Source organism: Euprymna scolopes, chromosome 13, assembly GCF_053919585.1.
Source record: "Euprymna scolopes isolate OS-2025 chromosome 13, ASM5391958v1, whole genome shotgun sequence".
NCBI classification, from domain to species: Eukaryota; Metazoa; Mollusca; class Cephalopoda; order Sepiida; family Sepiolidae; genus Euprymna; species Euprymna scolopes.
This window is the reverse complement of record NC_136494.1, coordinates 126,480,434-126,507,959: the sequence shown is the minus strand read 5'-3', so window position 1 is coordinate 126,507,959 and position 27,526 is coordinate 126,480,434.

Here is a 27,526-nt window from a genome sequence, read left to right as displayed (position 1 = left end):
CTACGGGTCCATCTCTCCGGGTGGGCTTAACCAGCGCCTGGGCACCAAGCCAGGGATTTCTACGGCCCCGCACGGCAAAATTTTTTTTTTTAAATTTTTTTATTTACACATATACATATATGTACATATATGCAATGGTGCTAGTTGGCCGTTGACCCCCCCAAAGAAGGGTTCATCCGCCCTTTGAAAGGTCTTGTTTTTAATCCTTCAGGGAGACTAGCCACCCTCCTCACCAGACAAGCTGGTGGGGGAACCGGTTTAGTCGCCGGTGGCCCGACCATGTGGCAGGTAGTACTGGGTTACATGGTACCAGTAGCATATAGCATGACCTGACATAAATATATACACACATATACATACATATATATATATACATATACATACACACACACATATATATATATATATATATATATATATATATATATATATATATATATATATATAACTCTGCCCCGTGGGGAGGCATTGTAAATAGGAACAAGGTAGAAACGCTTTTATACTTATTATTTTTTTCCTCGCTACCTTAGTGGTTTTTAAAGAGCAATACACTCTTCTTGTTATTAATATATAGATATATACATATATATATATATATATATATATATATATATATATATATATATATACACATATATATATATACATATATATATATATACATATATATATGTATATATATTATATATGTATGTATATATGTATGGTCAAGGTCTGGTGTAGACGTGTACTAAAAACATACAAATGTCTTAGCGTCATACTGTGCTTCTCCCAGACAAACCAACCCCACGCGCACTTGTGCCCACTGAAACACGGACGGGCTTCTGATGAACGGCGAGTGTCCTGCGCCGTATAACTGGACCTCCACTGCCTTGTGGGCCAAGGTTCTTTTACCCAAAGGCTACGGGTGAGACATCCCTGATAGAAACTTCTAGAGGAACTAAGGCCCTGTCAGCTATGACAAACTTGACATACCGGGCTGTGGAGTATGCACTGGTGCCCAGCAACCTATGGATCAAATGGCATGGTGGGTGGAGGGGGCTCCTGAAAGCTATGGTAAAGGAAACCTCTCTAGTAGACGGAAAACTCTGACATAAAATTTGCAGCGACTGCTGCTTCCTATGATGTTGACTTGTTCTTCTTTCTAGTTCAATGTGGCAGTTGTTTGTAGAGTGCGATTGTCTCAGTGCAAAGTCTTTCCTCACTATAAAAGCCTTAATTAGATACACATTTTGCCATCAGTGTCTATCTCGACAAAAAAAGGATGACTGTAGCCTAAAACGGCAAAACATTCAATGAATTTGGCGAATAGAGTCATATGCTTCTGTATATATAAATATATATATATATATATATATATATATATATATATATATATAAGTATATATATATATATAAACATGTGACTCTATTCGCCAAATTAATTGAATATGCTACATCAAATACTGGCTATATTTGAAAACAAATTTGCTGCCATCATCATATCTTATATATATATGTATATATTATATATATATGAATATATATTATATATATATATATATATTATATATGTATATTATGTATATATATACATTATATATGTATATATATTATATATGTATATTATGTATCTATATATACATTATATATGCATATATATTATATATGTATATTATATATGTATATATTATATATATGTATATTTACATACATATATAATATATATTATATATATATGTATATTATATATCTATGCATACATTATATATGTATATATATGTATGTATATTATATATATGTATGTATATTATATATATGTATATATATTATATATATGTATATATATCATATATATGCATATATATTATATATATGTATATATATCATATATATCTATATATAACATATATATATCATATATATATGTATATATATTATATATATGTATATATAATATATATATATATATATATATATTACTTGTTTGTAATATACCGAATTTTACGGGGTTAGTATAATTCAGTAAATTTATATAAATATATATCATATATGTATATATTATATATGTGCATATATATAATTTATATGCATATATATAATATATACGTATATATATATTATATATGTATATATATGTATATATATTATATATGTATATATATATTATATATGTATATATGTTATATATGTGTGTATATATATTATATATATTATATATAAGTATGCATATATTATACATGTGTATATATATATTATATATGTATATATATTATATATCTATTTATATATATTATATATATGTATATATTATATTATATATATGTATATATTATATTATATATATATGTATATATTATATTATATATATGTATATGTTATATATATGTATATATATCATATATATGTATAAATATATTATATATATGCATATATATTATATATGTATATATGCATATATATATTATATCTATATATATTATATATATGTATATATATTATATGTATGTATATATATATTATATATATTATATATGTATAAATATGTATATATATTATATATCTATTTATATATATTATATATATGTGTATATTATATTATATATATGTATATATTATATTGTATATATGTATATATTATATTATTTATATATGTATATGTTATATATATGCATATATATTATATTATATATATACGTATATGTTATATATATGCATACATATTATATTATATATATATGTATATGTTATATATATGTATATATACTATATATATTTATATATATTATATATATGTATAAATATATTATATATTCATATATATTATATATGCATATATTATATATATATTATATATATTATATATATAATATATACATGTATATATATTATATGTATATTATATACATGTATATATATTATATATAAGTATATATTATATATATTTATATATTATATATATGTATATATTATATATATGTATATATTATAGGTATATATTACATATATATTATATATTATATATATTATATATATATTATATATTATATATATTATATATATTATATATGTATTATATATATTATATATATATTATATATGTATTATATATTATATATATATTATACATTTATATTATATACATATATATTATATATACATATATATATTATATACATATATATATTTATATATATATATTATATATACATATATATGTGCATATATATATTATATATATTATATGTATATGTATATATGTATATTATATATATTATATATACACATATGTATAAATTATATATATTATATATATATATTATATATACATATATATTATATATATTATATATACTTATATATTATATATATTATATATACATATATATATTATATATTATATATACACACACACACACATATATATATATATATATATATATATATATATATATATATATATATGACTACGTCATTTAACCGCATAAATTAATTAACGGAAAATATAGATTTATGCGTAAACTTTATGTATTTACTTAGTTGTAGATATATTATAAAATAGGTTAAGCTACACAGAATATTCCGCGTTTCATCATTACTATATGTATCTATATTATATTATATTACACACACACACACACACACATATATATATATATATATATATATATATATATATATATATATATATATATATTGTTTACATAGGCGTCACCACTTATCAAGGCCAGGGTTAAAGAGTAGTCAAAAGGACAATATAGTAATCGATAGTAATGGAAGTTCGGTAAATTTGTTAACTTAAGTGGAACGGCTCATCAGAGACTTGTTCACGTTTGAATTGAAGACAACCATATTATAGACAGCTGGAAAGCAGGAAAACGGAAGACAATTCCACAGGCGTGCAGTTCTAAGAAAGAAGCTTTTATCATGGAATCTATGATTTGGTTTAGGTACAGATAAAGAGTGAGGAAAATTATTGATAATGTTTTCTGCTAGTCTAGTGTTTCTTGTGAAAGTTTGGTGAGGGGGGGGGACCATAGATTGAAGCTCAGTCGAACACTTTCCATGAAAATAACGATAAAGCAGAGACAAACTCGCAACATCTCTTCTGTGAGATAGAGGCTGCAGTGAAGAGAAAAGGACATCTCCCACCAGGCCACGAAGTCTATTTTGAACCCTATCAAGGCAGGACAAGTCTTTTCTAGTAGCTCCTGCCCATATGTGTCAACCGTATTCCATCCTTGGACGTATCTGGCTCTTATATAGATAGAGAATTGCATCAGCAGTGAGATATCTACTGGATCGATAGAAGGATTCGACCATTTTTCCAGCGGCCTTGGCAACAGATTTGATGTACGTATTCCATTTAAGATCAGGAGTAAAGGTCAAGCCCAGAAGCCTGTCAAAACTTGAGGCCTCCCCAAGACGAGAGCCATTCATTTTAATTGATGCCAGATGGAGATCAGAACGTTGATGATGTAAAGATAGAAGCTTGGTTTTAGATGCATTAAAAGTAACCAGCCACTCCTTTCCCCATTGTACAACGTGATCAAGATCAGAGGAGAGAGAATCGGAGAGAACTTGGTCGTTTACTGTCTTAGATGTGCTACCATAGATGGTAGTGTCGTCAGCATAAATGTCTACGAATGATGTAAGGATGTGATTTGAAAGATCATTAATGTAGATCAGGAAAAGAGTTGGACCCAAAAAGGACCCCTGGGGGAATCCAGCATTTATACTGTGAGCTTCTGATTTTTGCCCATCAACTACTACTCTTATGAACCTATCAGAGAGAAATGATTTAATAATTGAGAAGACATTTCCAACTATACCATAGCTGGAGATCTTGTGAAGTAAACCTTTATGCCATACCCTATCAAAGGCCTTTGATATGTCAAGAGCAATTGCCCTAGAAAGGTTGCCTCTGTCGAGAGATTCGCTAATCCTATGAGATATAACTGTAAGCACATCTGCTGTAGATCTAGCAGAACGGAAACCATATTGTGTGTCCCTCAGAAGGTTATTTTTGCTGAGATGGTTGATTACTTCTCTATTTAACACAGATTCCAGCAACTTACTCATGACGCACAGTAGACTTATTGGCCTGTACTGAGAGGGGGATGAACGATCACCTGAATTCTTAAATACAGGGCATATTGATGAGATTTTCCAGGGTGATGGGAAGCAATTTTCCTTAAGACAACGTTTAAACAGTTTTATAAGTATGGGTGCTAGTTTTGGTTGAAGTTTTTTGAGTACTATAATTGGAATACCGTCAGGGCCGGTTGCTTTACTGGAATCAAGGTTTTTGATTAGCTTGGCAACATCACATATAATATAATATGTATATGCATATATTATATTATGTATATATTATATTGTATATATATGCATATATATTATATTATATATTTATATTTATATGTATATTATCTTGCTCTTCCTTGTTGCTGGATCTCAACATTTTGAACCGAGAGGGAGATTTAGCTGTCATACAAAGCTAAGACTCTGTAAAATCATCTGTGTATAGATACTCCCTCAGGCATTTGTCTATATATATATATATATATATATATATATATATATATATATATATATATATATATATATATATATAAATTTGTTTTTCTTTTGTGTGTATTGATATTCATATTAAAAACCCTCTTTTCTATTTATTTAAAAATAAAATACAATTTTCTTATATATGGCTTGTGGAATTGCATTCACTAGCAAAAGATCTAGCTAATTTGCATATTCTTTTAAACATTCATTTTAATCAATTCCCTATTAGATTTTTCGGTTTTCTTATGGGATGATCATCTTTAGTTAACTATTACATGTAATTTTATTCATGCAGATATTCTATATGATTTTTCTTGCATAATATTTGCATAAAATCTTTACCATAAACAAAAAATTGTTTCCCTATATATTTATGTATACCTATATATTTTTGCTTAATCTATTAGTCTATCTATCTATCTATATATCTATAAATGTGAAAATGTCTGTGTGTCTGTCTGTCTCTGTACATTTTCCTATGCTATAACTCTGTCAATTTGTAGTCTACAGACTCAAAACTTGATATGCAGGCTACTGAGATTTGGGAACATATTTGTGATCGGTTTTCGGCCGGAAATTTGGCTGTGAAGGGGTCAAAGTTTAACGATTTGGCCCTTGAGAACTCTACCAAAGTCCTCTGTCAATTTTGGGTCTAAACACTTGAAAGATATAGGTTTCTTGGACCTGGGTCTAACTTAGTAACTTGATTTGAGCCCAAAACAATAAATGTCAAGGGGTCATAATAGGGGTCAAAGTTAAAAAAAATTTGACCTCTGCGGTCTCTACCAAATTACTCAGACAATTTCTGGTCTAAACATTTGAAATTTTACATAAATTGTATTCAGAGATAGGGCAAGCTTTTTCATCGGTTTGGGTCGAAAATGTTTAATTACCAATATATAAATGTATGTATGTATGTATGTATGTATGTTTATGTTTGCACGTCTGCCCAACACTTTCGACAAAGGCGACGGAATTTCTCAAGATCAGTATCGTTTTGAAGTTTCACCTTTCAAACTTCAAATATCGAAAAATTGGCTAAAAACATTAATATCTTCACCTTAAACTGGGCACTTTTCTACAGGGGGGAGTCGCTTTTTTCGCCGATAATTTTAATGTCATCCTCTCCATTCGATTGTCTAGCCTTAATTTTAAAAAATGTCACTTCCGGTTTGGCGGTGGTCGTAACAGCGTAGACGTCAGGTTTTCCCCCGTTCTTTTCCTCCTTTGCAGTACGGGTTTGAGCCTGCCTTCCTACTACCACTTTTTTTTTTTTTTTTTTACACTCAACATACACGTCAAAACACCCGAGCAACGCCGGGCTGAAATGCTAGTATATATATATATATATATATATATATATATATATATATATATATATATATATATATATATATTATTTATATATATATATATATATATATTTATATATATATATATATATTTATATATATATATATATATATATATATATATATATATATATAAGAGCAAATAGTTAATAAAACATGTTAAAAAACACTGAAAAAAAGTTACAAACATAGTTAATTTTTAAAGGAACAGCATATATATATATATATATATATAAATATATATATATATATATATATATATATATATATATATATATATATATATATATATATATATATATATATATGAATGACATGCTAAGGGCTGTCCCCTTTTCATGTAAGTATAAAAATAGAGAGATTTAGTTAAAATGAAAATGAAATAGAATAGACGAAATTCGAACCTCGTAATTTAGGTTTAGAAATAGATTACGAGAGAGAATTAGCAAATGGAACGTAAAAAACAAACCATTGTTTAGCTTAGAGATAAAATAGTTTTAAGAAAAGAATATGCATTATCAATTCTGTTATGAAATTCAATTGAAGAATGCAACTATAAGATAATTTAATAAACATGTTTTTAACATATTGGAAATATAGGTTACTGGGAATATAGGTTAAAATTCCTTTTGTAAACAAAGGAAAAAGTTTTGGACACGCATTTCCAGAACACGTGAAAGAAGACACATGTTTTAACATGTGTATGACGTCATGGAAAATGGAAAGTTCTCGATATAGTTAGAAACTTTAGAGTTAAGCGGGAAGAAGCTGAGGGAGAGTCGGAGAGAGAGTCTGAGGACGACAGACGACAATCTAGACATGGGATTCGAACGTCTAGAAGCGAGACGGTCACCTTTGAAACTTAGAATGTGAAACTTGAATTCTTGACTATGAAAACCACGACCGGTCGGGAGAAGAAATAAACCCATCATGTGTTTTTATAAACGTCGTCTTTGTGTTGTAATTCTACCAAAAGGTAAAGTGAAAATTCTCATTATTTGTCTTGTATATCATATGTTTTAAAATGTCTTAACATACACAATGTCTCCTCACTCTAAGAGCTTCTACACTTCTAAGTATGAAATTTAATATATATGAATCTCTTCATAACACGAACATCTCTCTCAACAACATCATCTCTCTCTAAGACTCTAAGTCTCTCAACACACCTCTTAATAAGTCCTAGCAACGAACAATAAATATAACAACAACAACAAGAACAACAACAACAATAATAATAATAATAATAATAATAATAATAATAATGAACTATACAACATATATATATGGGACTCTTCTGTTGATTTTGATGCATGAGACACACACACACACACACACACACACATAAGGGGCAACTTCAACTAATATATATCTATCCGAAAGATAAAACTATTATTTCATCATTCCATCTCAAATTATCACATATAGACCTGAACATATTGCCACATCGAAAATCAACGACTTTGAAAAATAAAAATAGATTTTCAAACTTCCCACGCAATAATCTGAAATAATGCTTCCCGTGAATTAGTAAAAGTCTTTTGACATATGTATATATAAGTATGTGAATGAATTATGTTTGTAGACCAGCTTCATTTACCAATATTTGATTGTCTGACATTTTCTAAAATATTTCTAAAAACAGATCTTTGTCTCCGTTTCTTGCACGCACTGAGTAATTCTGACTGAAATAGACATATATCAATTTAGATGACAAATAGCAATCAACTTTTATCTTGACGTGACGGATTCATATATTTTATTGTACTTGTCTCAAAGTCAAATAGTTGCATATTATCCATAGCAAGGACATTCCAACAAGAGAACAGTATAAAACTGAGGAATATATTTTCATTTGTTGTAGCATCTAATTTAAAAGTTGACCTTAAATGTCCACTTGTTGGTCAATTGGTCGGGTGTACTATAATTTAAAACATTCTTTCCAATAGTGTAAGTGTAAGTGGAAATATTATTTTGGTTGTTTCTTAGTATCGCTGCAAGAAATTCTATTGGTCATTCCTGAAATCATATTTCTTTGGTCTCTCATTGAAATAGCGTTTGAACATGAAGTGATGGAAATTGCATAGAAGTTGACAATTTAAGGTGACGTCTAAGGAAGAAATTGTTTCTATTATGAAAATGACCATGTTGTAGCAAACCGGAAAGCAGCCTAGCGGAACAAAGTTCCACAGACGGGCAATTTTAGGAAAGAAGCTTTGTTCATGGAACTTATGTTTAGATTTAGTCACAGAGAGAAAGTGGGTGAAACTGTTGACAGTGACCTTAATAAAATTCTGCATGTGGGCAATTCATCTATCTAACATGGATATGCATGTATGTCCATATATAGCAGTATACACACGCTGAGTATATAAGATTCAGCAAACAACATTCCACAAGGTTTTATTGATTTTAAAAATGAGTCGTTTGATGTTATATATTCAACCCACAATGAATTGAAATACGAAATTAAAAAATATCCAATTTTTTTTAAGAAATCCGGCATTCATGTCTCATGGCAGAAAAAAAGGTTTACAAGTGAGACAAAAGCATCAGTATATTATAGTAAGCGAAGTAGAAAAATATTACAGTACTTATATATATATATATATATATATATATATATATATATATATATATATATATATATATATATATATAACCATGCTCTAGTCCATCATCTTACAGACGCTAAACTACTGACTGACAAACAATATGGATTTAGACAAGCCCGTTCCACAGCAGACATCCTCACCGTGATCTCTGAACGTATATACCAATCACTGGACAAAGCGGGGGAAGGCAGAGCGGTAGCTCTAGATATATCTAAGGCTTTTGACAGGGTATGGCATGAGGGTCTCCTCAGTAAAATCAGATCATACGGTATCACTGGTAGAATACTTAACATAATTAAATCCTTCTTAGATAAGAGAAAAATCCAGGTAGTCCTCGACGGTCGCACATCTAAACAATATGATATAAATGCGGGAGTGCCCCAGGGTTCTATCCTTGGACCTCTATTGTTCCTGATATTCATAAATGACCTCCCCGACAACATTGCCTCTGAGATGGGTATATATGCTGATGACACTACACTCTATGGCAGACACGACAGGAAGACGAATGAACACATTTCTAAAGAAATGGCAGAAACACTAAGGGAGGACCTCCAATCTGTAGTGGAATGGGGACAAAAGTGGTTGGTCGCGTTCAATGCTGCCAAGACTAAACTAGTTTCATTCAATAATTACAAGAAACCCTCTCTACCACCAATAGCAATGGCCAACGACTCTTTATCTGAGAGTCCATCTTTCAAACTCCTTGGCCTAACGTTCACAGGAAACATGAGTTGGAACAATTACATTGAAGGCATTGCCAGGGCCGCTGCAAGAAAGGTAGGCTCTCTCTACCGTGCTAGACAACTACTAACACCCGAAAGTATCCTGTACCTCTATAAGGCCACCATTCGCCCATGTATGGAGTATTGCTGCCACATCTGGGCTGGTGCATCTGCTACTAGTCTCTCGCTCCTTGACAAGGTTCAAAAGAGAGTCGCAAATCTTATAGGCCCTGAACTGGCATCTAAGCTTCAGCCTCTGTCCCATCGACGAAATGTTGCATCCCTCTGCCTGTTCTACAAGTATTTTAGTGGTGAATGCTCTGATGAACTGCAATCACTTGTGCCCCCACGACGCGAGCACCCTCGACAAACCCGACAGGCTACTAGATCCCACCCCCACACTGTAGAGGTCCCTAGATGTAAAAGATCTTTTACTCCAATAGTTTCTTCCCCAGAACCGCAAGACTCTGGAATTCCATTCCAGGTCCCTGCTTCCCCAACAGTACTGACGTGCAGAAGTTCAAGTGTAACGTGAACCGACACCTTGCTGCCCAAATCCCTACATAGTACCCCTGTAGTTGTTGCCCCTGATAGTAGCCCCCTACACCAAAGTGGCAATTTGCCTTGTTTGGGGTGAAAATGTAATAAAAAAAAAAAAAAAAATATATATATATATATGTTATATCCTGTTCAACGGTATATAATAATATGACAAAATACGCCGAGTGGAATGCGTGACAAAAAGGTTTATTAGTACTTCGTAATAATGCAAATACAAAATGGCTACTTGCTTTTGAACTTAGATAAATGTAACTGAAAATAAAGAAAAAGGAACTCAGCGTGTGAGAGCTAAAAGCTCGATCCTGGGAAGCTTGGTTAACCGGAGTACACTTGTAGAGTGTAAGACGCGAGACTGGTAGGACGCAAGGTTGCAAACAAGACAAGACGCCCTACCTTAAAATGGTAGCTCTTTTATATACTGTTTTGTATCTGGTTCGATACGTAGTTATGTCCCTTATAACATATCTCCCAGAAGCTGAAATCTTCCCGATTTTAGTTTTAATATCGCTTCCGTTAAGGATCAGGGCTTAAATATTTGACGACTTTCCTTTTACGTGAGCTTTTCCTTTTGGTCAGAGTTTCCTGTGGTAAAGAATTCTGTCCAGCCCGTATGGAAGGCTCAGGGGATACATTCATGGGTCCGTGTATACACACCGGTTTTGGAATGTCAAATGTGTCACACAACGTTTCCATTGGGATTTCCTCTGTATTTTCCGAAATTCTGGAGCGGATTTGATTAATATGTCTTTTACAGACAAAACTGGGACCTTGAATAGTATAGACCATGCTCCCAATTCTTTTCTTAACAATACCGTCCTCCCAATGATTTTTCCCATTTTGAAAATTCTTAAAATAAATTTATCTCCTGCGGAATAGTACTTTACATTAAAGTTTTCTTTTCTAGCAACTTTCTTTTTATCCGGTAGAAGTCTATCGAAAATTGATCTAATTTTTCTGGCGAACATAAGTTCTGCAGGGGATGAATTTGCATCATTGTTTCGATTTGGGGTTACTCTGTAAATCGCTAGAAATGTTTGTATTGTTCGCTCATCTGTGTCAATGTTCATATTTTTCTTTAATGCCCGCTTAAATGTGTCCACAAATTTCTCTGTCAACCCATTCGACCTAGGATGGTAAATAGGTGTAATGATGTGTTGTATATCCAGTGAGTAACAGAATTCTTAAATTCGTAACCTGTGACTGCTGTACCATTGTCACTCACTATGGTCTTTGGTACACCAAACCGGCTGAAAATTTCGTCAAGTTCACTTATAGTGTTCCTTGATGTTGGATGTCTGATCTTTAATATCTCTAGCCATTTGGAGAAAGAGTCCACTACAATTAAGTAAAAAAACAAAACATTTAGGGGTCCCGCATAATCAATATGCAGACGTGACCAGGGCAAGTCCGTCTTCGGCCACGGGGTCGTTATTACCGGAGGGTATCGGGGTGCTAACTGACATAATTTGCACGCTTTGATACAGTTTTCTACCTCCTTATCAATACCAGGCCAATATACGTAACCTCTAATTAGGAATTTCATCCTTGAAATGCCAGGCTGACCTATGTGAAATTCCTTTAGAATTTTATTTCGTAATACCTGTGGAATTACGATTCTATCAGCATACATGAGTACATCTTCGCAAATGGAAAAAGGTGTAATTTGTCCTTTTTATTTCTTTCCGTCTGTCCTACTTGGTTTTTCATTTTCTTTATGAAAACGTCTTTTGCAGTTTCTTTTTTAATCTCTTCTAGAGTTACCGGGAGTTCACGGATTATATTGCACATTGAATTTGAGCATTCGCTTTCATCTTTAAGAGCTGCAATTACCGTCTCTTCGAAACTTTCATTTCTTTTTGGAATCAACCTTGACAGTGCATCCGCGTGTCCTAGCTGTTTTGATGATACATGCTCCATCTTAAACTGATAGTTTAAGAGAGTTACAGCCCATCGCTGTAGTTGATTTGCGGTATGCGTAGGGATGCCTTTCTTCGATCCAAATATCGTGATTAACGGTTTATGATCCGTCTGTAATATGAAGTTTCGTCCATGGAGAAAACGGTTAAACTTTTTGACTCCAAATATTATCGAGAGAGCCTCCTTTTCAATCTGGCTATAGTTTTTCGCAGCTGCAATCAAAGTTCTTTACGCGTGAGCGATTGCTTTTGTTGTTCCATCCTCATACTTATGGAGTAATGCAGCACCAACTCCGTAATCACTGGCGTCCGTTGCTAGTACCATGTCCTTTTCTGGATCGAAATGCGCTAATGCCAGATCTGACAGTAGACATTTCTTAATTTTCTGGAAAGCAAATTCACATTCCTTTGTCCAATTCCATCTACTGCCTTTTTAGTAGCTCGTTAAGAGGAGCTCTCAAATTATGGACATTAGGGATGTATATCGCATAATATTGTACCACTCCCAAAAATGATTGTAGTTTTGGCACTGAGTCTGTGGCAGGCATCTTTTCGATTACTTCGGTCCGTTCTGGATCTGGCCTTCGTCCATCTTCGCCAATTATTTGACCCAGGTATTTGATCCTTTTCATGAAGAAATCGCATTTCTCCGGACTCAATCTGAAACCAAACACCTCCATTCTCTTAAGTACTTCTCTGACGTGCTTCTTCTGCTCTTTCAAATTACTGCTCTTTATGAAGACATCATCAAGGTATGCCATTGCAAATTCCAACCCTGCGAGCATCGTATCCATTATCTTTTGGAAGAGAGCAGGGGCGACCTTTAAGCCGAAAGGAAGCCTCGTTAGCTTGAAGATACCCTTATGCATGTTAATGCACAGGTACTTTGAGCATTCATCGTTGACCTTGATTTGCAAGTACGCGTCCGAGATGTCTATCTTGGAAAAGTTTTTTCCTCCGTTTAGTTTTGAGAATGGATCTACCGACGGAAGGGGGATAATTGTGGTCCTTTAAACAATAATTCAGGCCCGTTGAAGAATCAGCACATACTCTGATTTTATTATTCTTTTTCTTCACATATACAGTGAATCCGTATGGTCAACTTTTTCAATGACATCTAACTGTTGAAGTCTCTCCAACTCCTTCTCGATTGCGTCCATCGATGAAAAAGGTACATTTCTTTTAGGTTTGAACACTGGGGTGGCATCTTTCTTCACTTCAAATTTGGCTTCTATTTTCACACAGTATCCAAGTCCTTCGGCAAAAACTCTTGGGAATTCAGCTTTTACATCGTCCAGGAAGCCTTCTACTTGGTTCGATTTCTCTGTGTTCAGGCTATTACAAAAAGAATTAACTGGTCGTTCCCATATGTTAAACAGAACAAACTAATCCACTCCAAATAGACTTGTGTTCCTTCCTGGTACCACGTACACTTTGGACTTGCGTGTCTGACCACCAAATGTCACGTTGCACCTCAGTTCTCCTTTGAATTCCAACTTTTTGCCGCACACGCTCTTCGCCATCTTACTGGTTTCTCTTAGTTCAGGTCGACCGATCCTTCTCCAGATATCTTCATCTATGATGCTGATGTCCGCGCCACTATCCAGGAGTAATGTTACAGGATGTCCATTTATGTGAACATTGACATACGCCTTTCGCGACTTTTCTCTTTCCTTGTGCGAAGCGCATTCATTTTGTCGGTCCTCCGCCTTTTCTTCTGGTCACAGTATGTTCCTTTGTGGCCTCTGAAACCACATTCGTAACATATCCTATTCCTTAACCAGCGGGTCTTTTTGGTCTCGTAATTCCGCAGCATTCACAATTTTGGTCCTTGTGCATTCTGGGGGGGTCTTTTGTTCTTGGGTCTTGTACGTGCTAAAGGTCCTTTGCCTTTTTACATGTACCTTATAAACGCTTTTTTCTTCAATGCTGGTGTTGTCTCTCTTGATATTAATGAGACGTTGACATTCCTCGGTAACTTTTTGTAAAATTCTATTTGGGTCCGACTCCATAATTGTCAGGATCCGGGATCGGATATCTTTGTCCCTTGGTGCTGTGAGTCCCTGCACAAAGATCAAGCATTTAAATAACTCCGCAAAAATTTAATTTAATTTGAATCATGTGAATCATTTATTCACATAAGCAATTTACAGTACAAGCATACTCTAGATAGTCTTCAGATTCCGATTTCTGTAAATTTAAACATTTATATCAAGAGTGGAAAAGGCTATCTCTTTTATCAAATATTCTAGATAAAGTATTGATTGTCTCTTCAAATGTTACTTCTTCCGGTTTTTTGGGTAAAATTAAGTTAGCATACTTTGTGTTTTCGTCAGTACCCAGTTTTGGAAGTAACAGCGTAACTTTTTCTTGTAAAAACTGTTTCATACCTTCTATAGTATGCTGGGAATGTAATGTCAGTATCGGGAGAGTAGTGAAATTCCGACAAAGAGTTTGAAATACCCTCTGCAGAAAAATTCGTTTTTTTTCTCAGTTGTCGAGGTTTTAATTAATTTTTCCAAATTCTTTTGTTGGGTCGACATTTGGCACTGCAGTATTTTTGTTTGTTCTTGTTGTGCCTCTAAAGTTTTTGTGTCATTTCCTGCTGTTGTTGTAGCGGTTGCTGTAGCTGTTGTTGTTGTTGCTGCACTAAGAATTGTTGTGTCATTTTTTACTGTTCCTGAATGCTAAGAATTAGCTCCTTCGTCAACTCAGCCAATTGTTCCACTTTAGCTTAAAAAATGTCTTTCCAAAATTTACAACAATGACTACAAAAGTTCGTAAATATGCGTTTTCGCAAATTAGCAACAATAATTCTACAAGTTTTGCAAAATAAACTACTCCGACAACGTAATTATACACAATAATACGTTTCAAATTCACACAACAAATAGTTCTAATTAATTTAACCGAAACAATTACGAACAAACTGTTTTTCAAAAAAAATACGGTTGTAAAAAAAAAAAAAATTATAACAATAGTCTCTGTTTTGTTTAGAGAAAAAGAATTGTAAGAGTTCTTTCTTTTCTTTCGAAAAACTCGTAATCCTATGGTGCCGGGTTCGAATTCAGTTTGCGTTTCCCAAATATTTTTTCGTCAAAAATATAAATAAAGTTCACTTTACCTCGTATTTGTTATGACAATATCTTTCAAGTACAATTTTATTACCTTTCCGTGAGTTCTTATCGGAGAAATCCGTACTTTCCACTACTTTATGTAGGAAAATTCGAATAGTTCTTTGTCGCACGTGATCCTAATGGTAGTTCAGTAACGAAATCCTTGTAAATTTTCGTCAAAAAATCATTGAATAGTACACAGTTCTTTAAATACGGTAATTTATCTCTGTTAAGAGCTAAAGAATCATCTTCATTCGCCAACTGTTATATCCTGTTCAATGGTATATAATAATATGACAAAATACGCCAAGTGGAATGCGCAACAAAAAGGTTTATTAGTACTTCGCAATAATACAAATACAAAATGGCTACTTGCTTTTGAAGTTAGATAAATGTAAATGAAGGTAAAGAAAAAGGAACTTAGCGTGTGAAAGCTAAACGCTCGTCCCTGGGAAACTTGGTTAACCGGAGTACACTTGTAGAGTGTAAGACGCGAGACTGGTAGGATGCAAGGCTGCAAACAAGACAAGACGCTCTACTTTAAAATGGTAGCTCTTTTATATACTGTTTTGTATCTGGTTCGATACGTAGTTATGTCCCTTATAACAATATATATTACAGTTTTTAAAAGGATAAGTGGAATCATTAGAATTTGAGAGAAGATCGATGCAGGGAGAAAAAATAGACACTAAAAATAGTCAAAAGACTATTCGACTAAAATAAAAAAAGAACCTCGAGGTACCTTTCGTCCGACCCTTGTCAAGAGATCACGTCGAAAGCGATTAAAATTAAACAATTACACAATTGAAAAATGGAGGCGAAGAGAGGGGTGAAAAAAAAATTATAAAACTACACGGGGTGAATTAAACGAATGAATAGCCCGTGACATATCGTCCATATTTCAGAACCTAGGAAAAATCAAAAAATAAATAAACAAATAAATAAAAACCGTAAACTTGCATGCAAATAAGTGCAGAAACAAGAAATAATGACGCAATGTATGCATTTTTTTCTTCCCGGTAAATCAGAGCTCTTTAAACAGGTCTAATTTATGCGACAGCTCCTTTTGCCTAAAGAGAGATGGCTTGCGCATTATTACAGTTACGGCCTCCAAAATATTGTTTGGAACGAGCCTTGTGTAAAATGCGAAAGTAGCCATCCGAATGCGCACTTGTATAACAATAAAACATGTGGTGAAGCGTATTTTTTTCTCCCCGCATCGATCTTCCCCCAAATTCTAATGACTCTACTTATCCTTTTAAAAACTGTAATAAAATTTTGTGCCACAAAAAACCTTTATATATATATATATATATATATATATATATATATATATATATATATATATATATATATATATATATAATTTGAGGTTGCTATTTTTCAAAAGTAGGGTAACCAGTGAAATATAACGAGGTTAATACAAGAGTGCTCAATACGGACGGAAGTAGAGCAAGTTACATTTTCAATTTGTCTTTACATAAGCAGTAATGTGTTGCTACACAATCATGAGCATGTTTCGGTCTTCTAGTATTTAGTAACTAGATACGTCTTCAGGCAATAACGCATATTTTCGAAAGGCTTCGAAAGTGGTTTGCCATACTTGCAGGTTAATGTGCACTGAGTAGATACAATAATAAAAGTTAAATTTAAATTTTGATACATCTTTTAATTTAAACGTGAAAAAAAATTGGGACGTTGAAAACGTACACAGTAAAACAATGTTTTATTGTCGCGTTGATTATTTATTTGTAAAGCAAATTAAAAACATATTTTTGGGTTTATTTATTTATGTTGGTAGTGTAGAAGAAAATGTATGAATGTTTTTTTTAAGAAAGGTGTATTAAAAATGGAGAATAAAAAAAATGAAGGCAGTGGGTAAATCTACGTTGTAAAAATGCTCTTATGGTTGTCAACGGGTTAAAGTAGATTTATTTGTAAGAAAATTGTGTTAAAATAACTTAAACCTAATACGGAAATGAACGATGTAAAAAAATGCAGAAAGTATTAACAATTGTCTATTTGAATAATTTAAGCGCAAAAAAAAAATACAGTTGGGACGCTGAAAACGTATACAGTAAAATAATACGTTTTATTGTCGCGTTGATTATTTGTTTATGTAGGCATGTGCAACTGGAAGTAGTAAACCGGATGTTGGGTTACAACACACGTTACAAGGTCATTTGAGTTTTATAATTATATAGATATATATGGAAACAATTACGTGCGATAAATCCATAAAGTAAATGAACATATTTAGTAAAAAAATTCATTTGCCAGAATAATTGCGTTTTCCTTTTTGTAGTTTTGAAGTTTATAGTTATCGTTATTAATCTTATAATTTTGTTACAATAAATGAAGTAGTTGAAAGAAATTGTTGTGAAAAAAGTCGTCACTTCTTTCTTTTATTACAATTCCTCGAATGTTGTTTTTTAATGAAACTTACAATTCTTCTGCAATTATCGATATTGTTTTTGTTGATATTAAGGTTTTAAACTTTGAATCAGCGTTTGCTTTAGCATCCAAAATTCTCGAATCTTTTAAAAAAAGGGGCGAAAGTGAGTAGACAAAACCATGAAAAAAATTGGTAAAATAATATATTATGCCGATTTTTACGTATTTTTTGTTAATGTTTTATCGAAAATATTTAATGAAAAAAAAAAAAAAAAAAAAAAAAAAACGAATAAAATTTTTTATAAAGAATGCCTGTAGTTGAAGGTCACCGGAAGAGAAATGTTAAAGAAAGGGTGGGGGAACAAAGCGTGACCGAAAACATGTCGCATCCGTTGTAATTTGGCTGGGCTTGAGAAACATCGACTTCAAAAAACTAATTTTAAGATTGTAATATTTTTTATATTAAGTGTATAAAAGCACGCAAGCATACGATTAAAATGTCATAAAAAAAATTTCAAAGCAATCGTTAAAGTAGTTTTTTTAGATTATTAATTAGTAACATACGAACAATATATATATATATATATATATATATATATATATATATATATATATATATATATATGATTAGTATTACTTCTTGACGGATACCTGTCATCTCTTCAGATTGATGTAGAGCGTCTATGCGCACGTAGATGACTCTTCAAACCAGCTACACTCTTGCAAAATCATTCATAGAAGCGACAAGAACTTGCCAGTGCTTGTTGTTGTTTGTTGTGGGACTTCATTATGCGCCTTTGAGAATCTTGCCAAAAATCTGCATCGTCAACATTCAACAACTCATCAATGATTGTATGGAAAGGTTTTTGAATTCGCACTCAAATGTCGAAGATTGAACAGTCCACCAGAAGCTCGAAAACGCAAATATACTCCAACATCACTGTCTCTAAAAGCATAAACAAGCATTGTGGCAAAGTAAATTGAAAGAAGTGTGAGTGATGGTATGTCACCTTGCTTGACTCTATTGTTTATTGATATTGGTTCAGACAATATATCGTTAATGTTTCACTCGAGTCATCATGTTCTGATGTAACTCCGTCAACATTTCAATAAAACGTCTTGAACATTCAAGTTTTCCTTGATTCATCCAGAGTGCATCACGATTGATGATGTATACCATACATATGTATATATAAACCCTGTGTATGCTTTGTTGCAGGTCAGGAAGAGCATAACAAGGTGCCTTATTTCCCTGTGGAATTTGAACAAATATTTTGAACAAATATTTTGAAAATTATGCTTATTTTTGTATTTTCTGGTAATTTTAAGTGTGTATCACTTTATTGCAGGACTCCCAAAATGCCTAGAAAGGTTCGATTGACAACTAGTGAAACGAAACGTGTTTTGCAGGCCTTGAAGAAGGTTTATCTCTAATAAATCTAGCCAAGGAGCTTGGAAGAGATCAAAGAACATTGTCTTCATTCGTTGAAAATCCAAACATCAAATCAAGGGAGGACAAAAGCACAAGAAAGTCAGATTCTGCTTGTGATGTTAGAAAAATTCGTTGTCAATTTATCAAGAAGCCGGGCAGCAACACTGCTGCTATATTTGACAAGGCTGGAATACTTTCCTTGTCCAGAAAGACACGTTGCAATGTCTTAAACGAAATTGCAGAAAGCATTAAGCCCAAACCAAGACCTGTTTTAAACTAAAGGAAAAAACGTTTGGCTTTGGCTCAGAAATACATGAAAACCAGCTTTGAAAATGTCTTTTCACCGATGAGGCCAGAGCAACCCTTGATGGACCAGATGGATAAGCTAAAGTTTGAGTTCTCTTGGATTCACTACCCCTCATCGTTTCTTTCAAAATATTTGTTCAAATTCCACAAAAATCAGGGAAATAAGGCACCTTGTAATGCTCCTCCAGAATACCAAATGTCACTTCCTCTGCGTTTCATAACAATTTAAAAATGAAAAAAATATTGACATGCAATAAAGCAATACACAGGGTTTATATATATATATATATATATATATATATATATATATATATATATATAAGCAAACAGTTAATAAAATATGTTAAAAAACACTTTGAAAAAGAGTTAAAAACATATTTAATCTGAAAAGGAAACACTTGATAAGTGGATAGTCCTTAATCCGCGGAGTTTCGAAGAAATACTTTCCTTCTCATCAGAGGGTAGGAATTAGCAAAATGCGGGATCGGATTTTGCATACAAAAGTATTTGAAGTTTTATATATATCTCAGCGTTTGCTCGGCTTTGGCAGGAACATGACATCAACATCCAGATTATGCTGAGTGTCGCCAATAACATAAAAGAAAAATAACAAAATGGAATAAATGTAAATAAAATTTTATATATTTTATTTTTTATTTATTTATTTATTGTTTATTTATTATTTATTTTCTATTTATTTATTAAATAAATTTTTGGTTAAATGAAGTGGCCATATATATATATATATATATATATATATATATATATATATACATATATATATATATATATGGCCACTTCATTTAACCACATAAATTAATATACGAAGGTATAGATTTATGCATAAAACTTTAAGTATTTACTTCAACAGTGCTCAATATGTAGGTAGAGCTATGTAGTAAGTTATAAAATAATATATGGCGATTAAGCTACACAGAATATTCCACGTTTAATCCACGCTAGGATTCATCAGGGCTCGGCATATGAAAACAAGAAAAAAACATGGACAGGTTCCAAATGAATATTTTTGTTTAATGCCTGAAGAATCCTAGCATGGATGAAATGCGGAATATTCTGTGTAGCTTAATCACCATATATATTTTATAACTTACTATATATATATATATATATATATATATATATATATATATATATATATATATATATATATAGATAGATAGATAGATAGCGAGAGAGTGAGAGAAAATATATTTACAAGGTAATACTAATAGTAGTTAAGAAGGCAGACCTGACTCTAATTCAGACAAATATGTGCAAACGTTTATTCAAATGAGAGACCAAATAAAATGTGATTTCAGGAATGACCGATAAAGCCTCTTGCAGCGATACTTAGAAGCATCCAAAATGATATATGCCTAATAAATTTACACATTTACCATTTGGAAATGATATTTGTATTACAGCAGAACAGACCGACTGACCGACAAAGCCTCTGATGAATATTTGAGAACAACTTTGAAATAGATGTTATAAACAACAAATGAAAATATCTTGCTCCATTTTTTATACTGTTCTGTTGTTGGGACGTCTTGTTATGAATTATATGCAACTCTTTGACTTTGTTACAATCATAATAAAAAAAACTGATGCCTAAATATGAATCCATCATGTTAAGGTGACGTCCAAGTCAGATAAAATTTCATTGCTATTTGTCATCTAAATTGATAGAAGTCTATTTCAGTCAGAATTAGTGCATGCAAGAGACGGAGACAAAGGTCTGTTTTTAGAAATGTCAGACAATCAAATATTGGTAAATGACGCTGGTCTACAAACATAATTCATTCACATACTTATATATACATATGTCAAACATTTTTTGCTAATTCACAGGAAGAATTATTTTTTTTTATTTTTTTTTTATTTTATTTTTTTTTTACAAAGGCATCACCACATTATCAAGCCCAGAGGCCACTCAAGGATAAGGGTTAAAGAGGTGTACAGTAGAAGTTGGTCAATATAGTAATCATTAGTAATGAAAATTTGGTAAATTTAATAAATTATATGGAACGGCTCATCAGAACTTATTTACTTTAGACTTGAACAAAACCATATTGTAGTCAGCCGGAAAGCAGGAAAACGGAAGACAATTCCACAGGCGTGGCAGTTCTAAAGAAAGAAGCTTTGTTCATGGAATCTACGTTTAGGTTTAGGGACAGATAAAGAGTGGGGGAAAATTATTGATAGTGTTTACAGCTAGACGAGTGTTTCTTGTGAAAGTTTGGCGAGGGGGGAGCATAGATTGAAGCTCAGTTGAACACTTTCCATGAAAATAACGATACATCAGAGACAAACTCGCAACATCTCTTCTGTGAGAATAGAGGTTGCAAGGAGGAGAAAAGGGACATCTCCTACGAGGCTACGAAGTCTATTTTGAACTCTATCAAGGCAGGCCAAGTCCTTTCTAGCAGCTCCTGCCCAGATGTGGCAACAGTATTCCATCCTTGGACGTACCTGGCTCTATATATAGAGAGGAATAGCATCAGCAGTGAGATATCTACTGGATCGATAGAAAGATCCCACCATTTTTCCAGCGGCCTTGGCAACAGATTTGATATACGTGTTCCATTTAAGATCAGGAGTAATGGGTCAAGCCCAGAAGCTTGTCAAAACTTGAGGCCTCCTGAAGACGAGAGCCATTCATTTCAATTGATGACAAATGTGGATTAGAATGTTGATGATGTAAAGAGAGAAGCTTGGTTTTAGATGCATTAAAAGTAACCAGCCACTCCTTTCCCCATTGTACTACGTGGCTCAAGATCAGAGGAGAGAGAATTGGAGAGAACTTGCTCGTTTACTGTCTTAGATGTGGTACCATAAATGGTAGTGTCGTCAGCATAAATGTCTACAAATGATGTAAGGATATGATTTGGAAGATCATTTAATGTAGATCAGGAAAAGAGTTGGGCCCAGGATGGGATCCCTGAGGGACACCGGCATTAATACTGTGAGCTTCTGATTTTTGCCCCTCAACTACTACTCTTATGAACCTATCAGAAAGAAATGATTTAATAATTGAGAAGACTTTTCCAGCTATACCATAGCTAGCGATCTTATGAAGTAAACCTTTATGCCATACCCTATCAAAGGCTTTAGATATGTCAAGAGCAATTGCCCTAGAAAGATTGCCACCGTCGAGAGATTTGCTAATCCTATGCGATATAACTGTAAGGACATCTGCTGTAGATCTAGCAGAACGGAAACCATATTGAGTGTCACTAAGAAGGTTTATTTTTGTTGAGATGTTTGATTACTTCTGTATTTAATACAGATTCTAGCAACTTACTCATGACGCACAGGAGACTTATTGGCCTGTACTGAGAGGGGGATGAGCGATCACCTGAATTCTTAAATACAGGGCATACTGATGAAATTTTCCAGGGAGATGGGTAACTATTCTCCTTAAGACAACGTTTAAACAGTTTTGTAAGTATGGGCGCTAGTTCAGGTTGAAGTTTTTGAGTACTATAATTGGAATACCATCAGGGCCAGTTGCTTTACTGGTATCAAGGTTTTTGATTAGCTTAGCAACATCACGTACAGATATATGTATATCACGTAGCGTGTTTTCTGATACAAGAGGAAATATTGGGGGTTGGCGGTCTTGGTCGCAAAGGGTAGAATTAGCTGCAAAGTTCTTGACAACGAGTTTGGCTTTGTCTGATGCTGACGAGATTACCTCAGGTCCATTGATAATAGTTGGGATGGAGCACACGCTTCTGTTCAGGATTCTGTTTGCTATTTGCCAAAACTGGTGGGAACCAAGCCGCTGCTCAGCTACTTTGGACTTAACAGATTGAGCATATAACTCTCTTGCGTTCCTTATTACTTTCTTACAATGGTTGCTGGCAGTCCTGAAAACGGCTTTAGTTTCCATACATCTATTACGTTTGAAGCAGTGGAAAAAGTGATTTCTGTGCGCAATGGCAGCAGCACATTCTGGAGAGAACCATGGCTGGCTGTTAGGTTTTTGCTGAAAACTTTTTAGAGGGTATGAAATGGTCAATACCTACAATTAACCATTCAGTTAGGTCTAATACTATAGATGACACATCCTTTTTAAACATGGAATGCAGAGGTAGATCAGATATAAATGTACGGAAGCTATCCCAGTCAGCCTTAGTGTATCGATATACTGTACGATGAAGAGGTACGTCTGGGGACTTATTACATTTCATTTTTATCTTAATTGATACAACAGAGTGGTCGGAAGATCTAAGAGGCGACAGAAACAGAAACTGAACATATTATTTCAGATATTTGCGTGGCAAGATTGAAATTTTTATCTTTCAAAGTCGTCGATTTTCGATGAGGCAATTTGTTCAGATCACTTTGAACCAGTATCTATTGCTTGAGATTGCAGAGATAAAATAATATTTTAGTTTTAGTGGAAATTTCTGGAGTGTTGAATCTTAGTCAACTGTGTTCCTTTGGATTATTGGTGGGATTTCGTCTAGGTATATAGATATAATATGTATAAGCCTTGTAAAATAAAGTAGGATCGTACTGGATGGTGATGCTGCGGGGTAATATGTATATAAAATAGACGTTAAACCAAATATGCAGTTGCTGAGAGTTAACCCACTCCTTCTTCAACTTCTATATTACTCATCATCTTGAACAAAGGTTGACTATATCTCAACAACCCTCTCAGACGGTAGTTCCGATTTAGCTATTACTCATTGTCAGATACCAAACCTGAGTGTAATCAGCCTGAGTCCAAATTGCAAAAGAAGCTCATGAAGACAATTCTTGCAGAAAAGCCTTTGCTTCTTTATGAAAAAATCCCACTTACCTGAATATCTTTAACCAAGTGAATTCTCTGGAAGCATGTATTCACACACATAGCCTAAACTCTTTTTGGTATGATCAGCATTTTTCTGTTGTATATTTACATTTATTTCTTGCCAAGTAAATGGCTTACAGTGTCTGTCTGTCCTATGAGTCGTGTGTGTCGAGAAAGAAAGAAGAGTCATCACGGTAGCATTACGTTTTGTAGTGAACGTAGTCTCGTGAGATCACGTGCGCGTGCCTCAGGTCACTTTTTCGGTGGGAATGGAGCGAGAAATCATTTGAGATTTGAGAAGCGGCAAAATCAGTTGGGAGAATTTGTGTGAGCAGTGATTTTTGCCTGTTGATCGACCACAAGCTATTTTGTCGCATTTTTTTTTTTGCAATGGACAAGTTTGATCTGAGATTGATACCAGAGTCCAACGGCTCCTCCACCAGACCCTTGATAGTTGAGTGGTGGGCAAAAGCTGAACTTGTCTGCTGGCTTTGCCAAAATAAATGATCCCAGGCTTGTCATCCCATTGAGGCTGACCAAGGGGGCTTACTCCGTTTATCAGCAGCTTGGGGATGAACCAAGTCTAGAGGAGGTTAAGGAGGCACTATATGCGGCCTTTGCTATGCTAGAAGCAGTTCACTGAACGGCAGCTTAGGTTGGATGAGACAGTGGACGTCTACCTGGCGGATTTAAAGAGATTAGCTGCACCATTTGGTGGAGTGACTGAACGCATATTAAGTCGTGCCTTTCTCACAGGGCTCCCAGACGACACCAGCCAACTGCTATGAGCATCGTCAAGGCTCAGCGAGACTGGGCTTCAGGAATTGTTGACTAGAGCCCGCAATATTTTAAAAGAAAAAGATGCTAAGCCGGTGCTAGCAGCTGCAGAAGCATCTACTCCATTAGAAGATGGTGTAAGAGTTACAAATGTCGCGGGTCAAACTACTTTACTAGGGATTGCCGAAGCCGAAGCAGTGTAAGGACATGTCTCTTCAGGAAACGTAGCAAGGAGTTGTCCAGGAAACGGACAAGGGGAGTAAATTATAGCGCCAGTATTCTCCCCAGATCATTGACAAATAGGGCACTATCCACAATGAGAGTGCGCGTGAATGGGTATGAACACTTTAGCTTGTAGACACAGGGTGCATGCAGACTCTTATGTGCAAGGCATGCTGTAATGCATGGGACAAGAAGAGGATTCCAGTACTGACAGTCGGCAGGGGCATGCTAGCCTCTTGTGGAGTTAGTGTCATTCGTACACGTGTCGGTGATGGGCCTACAATAACCGTACGAGCCCTGGTTGTGAGCGGGGACTTCTTGGTTATGACCTGCTGTTAGAAATGGACATTATCAAAGAATTGGGTGGTGTCCATATTGATGGTGAGGGGTAAGGCACATTTCTTTAATGCCTGCCCTTGCTCTGGGTGCATCCATGAAACTGGAACAGCCTGAGTTTCATGCAGAATTCGACCAGCGTATGAGGTACTGGACAGTTTCCTGGAAATGGTCGGACGAGCAGCCACTCGGGAAGTTGTACAATAGGGTTCCGGAATATAAAATTCCCCCTGGAGCTTGTGGAGAATACGATAAGGAACTACAGACTTGGATAAAAATTGGATGGCTAGTTTCCTATCCAGAGAAGGAAATTGGGCCCCCCCAAAGTGTCTGATCCCATTAATGGCTGTTATTCACCCATAATAAAACAGAAGGTGAGGCCGGTACTCGACTACCGGGAACTAAACGAGCATGTAACTCATTTTACAGCCCACGCGGATGTATGTACCGAGAAGTTGAGGGAATGGCAGCAAGCAGGATCTAATGTATCTGTGCTGGATCTTCGTAAAGCATACCTTCAAGTGCATGTATATCAGTCACTCTGGCCCTATCAAATGGTGCTCCTCAAGGAGAAAGGTATTGCTTAACCCGCATGGGATTTGGACTTAATGTGGCGCCATCAATTATTCAAAGGATTGTTGATGCTATATTGACTAAGGATGAGCGCATTCAGCGGGCAACATCTGCATATATTGATGATGTGTATGTGGATGAAGAAATTGTGCCTGCAACGCATGTAAAAGGACATCTTCACAACTTTGGCCTTCTTAGCAAGGGAACCAGAAAAGGCTACGGGACGGTGCAAGAGTGCTCGGTTTGCAGGTCTGGGAAGAAGATAATGTCCTTTGTTGGAAACGAGGCAATGAAATCCCAGGTATGCCCTGTGTTTTCACACGACGGAACGTATTTTCATTGTGTGGATAGTTGGTTGGACACCTTCCTGTGGGAGGCTGGCTTCATATTGCAGTGGCATTCATCAAACAGAGAGCCTCTGACGTCACCACCGGATGGGATGACAAAATTTATGATGCCCCTCTCAATTCAATGGTTAGAGAGGTCCTCACCAGAGTGCAAAGACCCAGCATGGGGCAGATGGTGTGTTGACAGCCAGGACCGTAGTATGGGGTTGACACAAGCTCTTTTGCCATTGGCGTGTCGTTAGTCCATGATGGAGCCATAGCGGAAGACGCTTGTTGCTTATGCCCAGAAAAGGACTCCAAACACATAAACCTGGCTGAACTCGATGCAGTGATCAAGGGAATGAACTTGGCAATCCTTTGGAAGACATCCACTCTGCGACTATTCTCAGATTCTGCTTGCGTCCATAAGTGGATTCAGACACCAGACGGGCTAGAGTATGAACCAAATCAACGAGCGCGATACTCATCCGTCGGCGGCTCGACACGATCATGAGCCTGGTGAATGAATA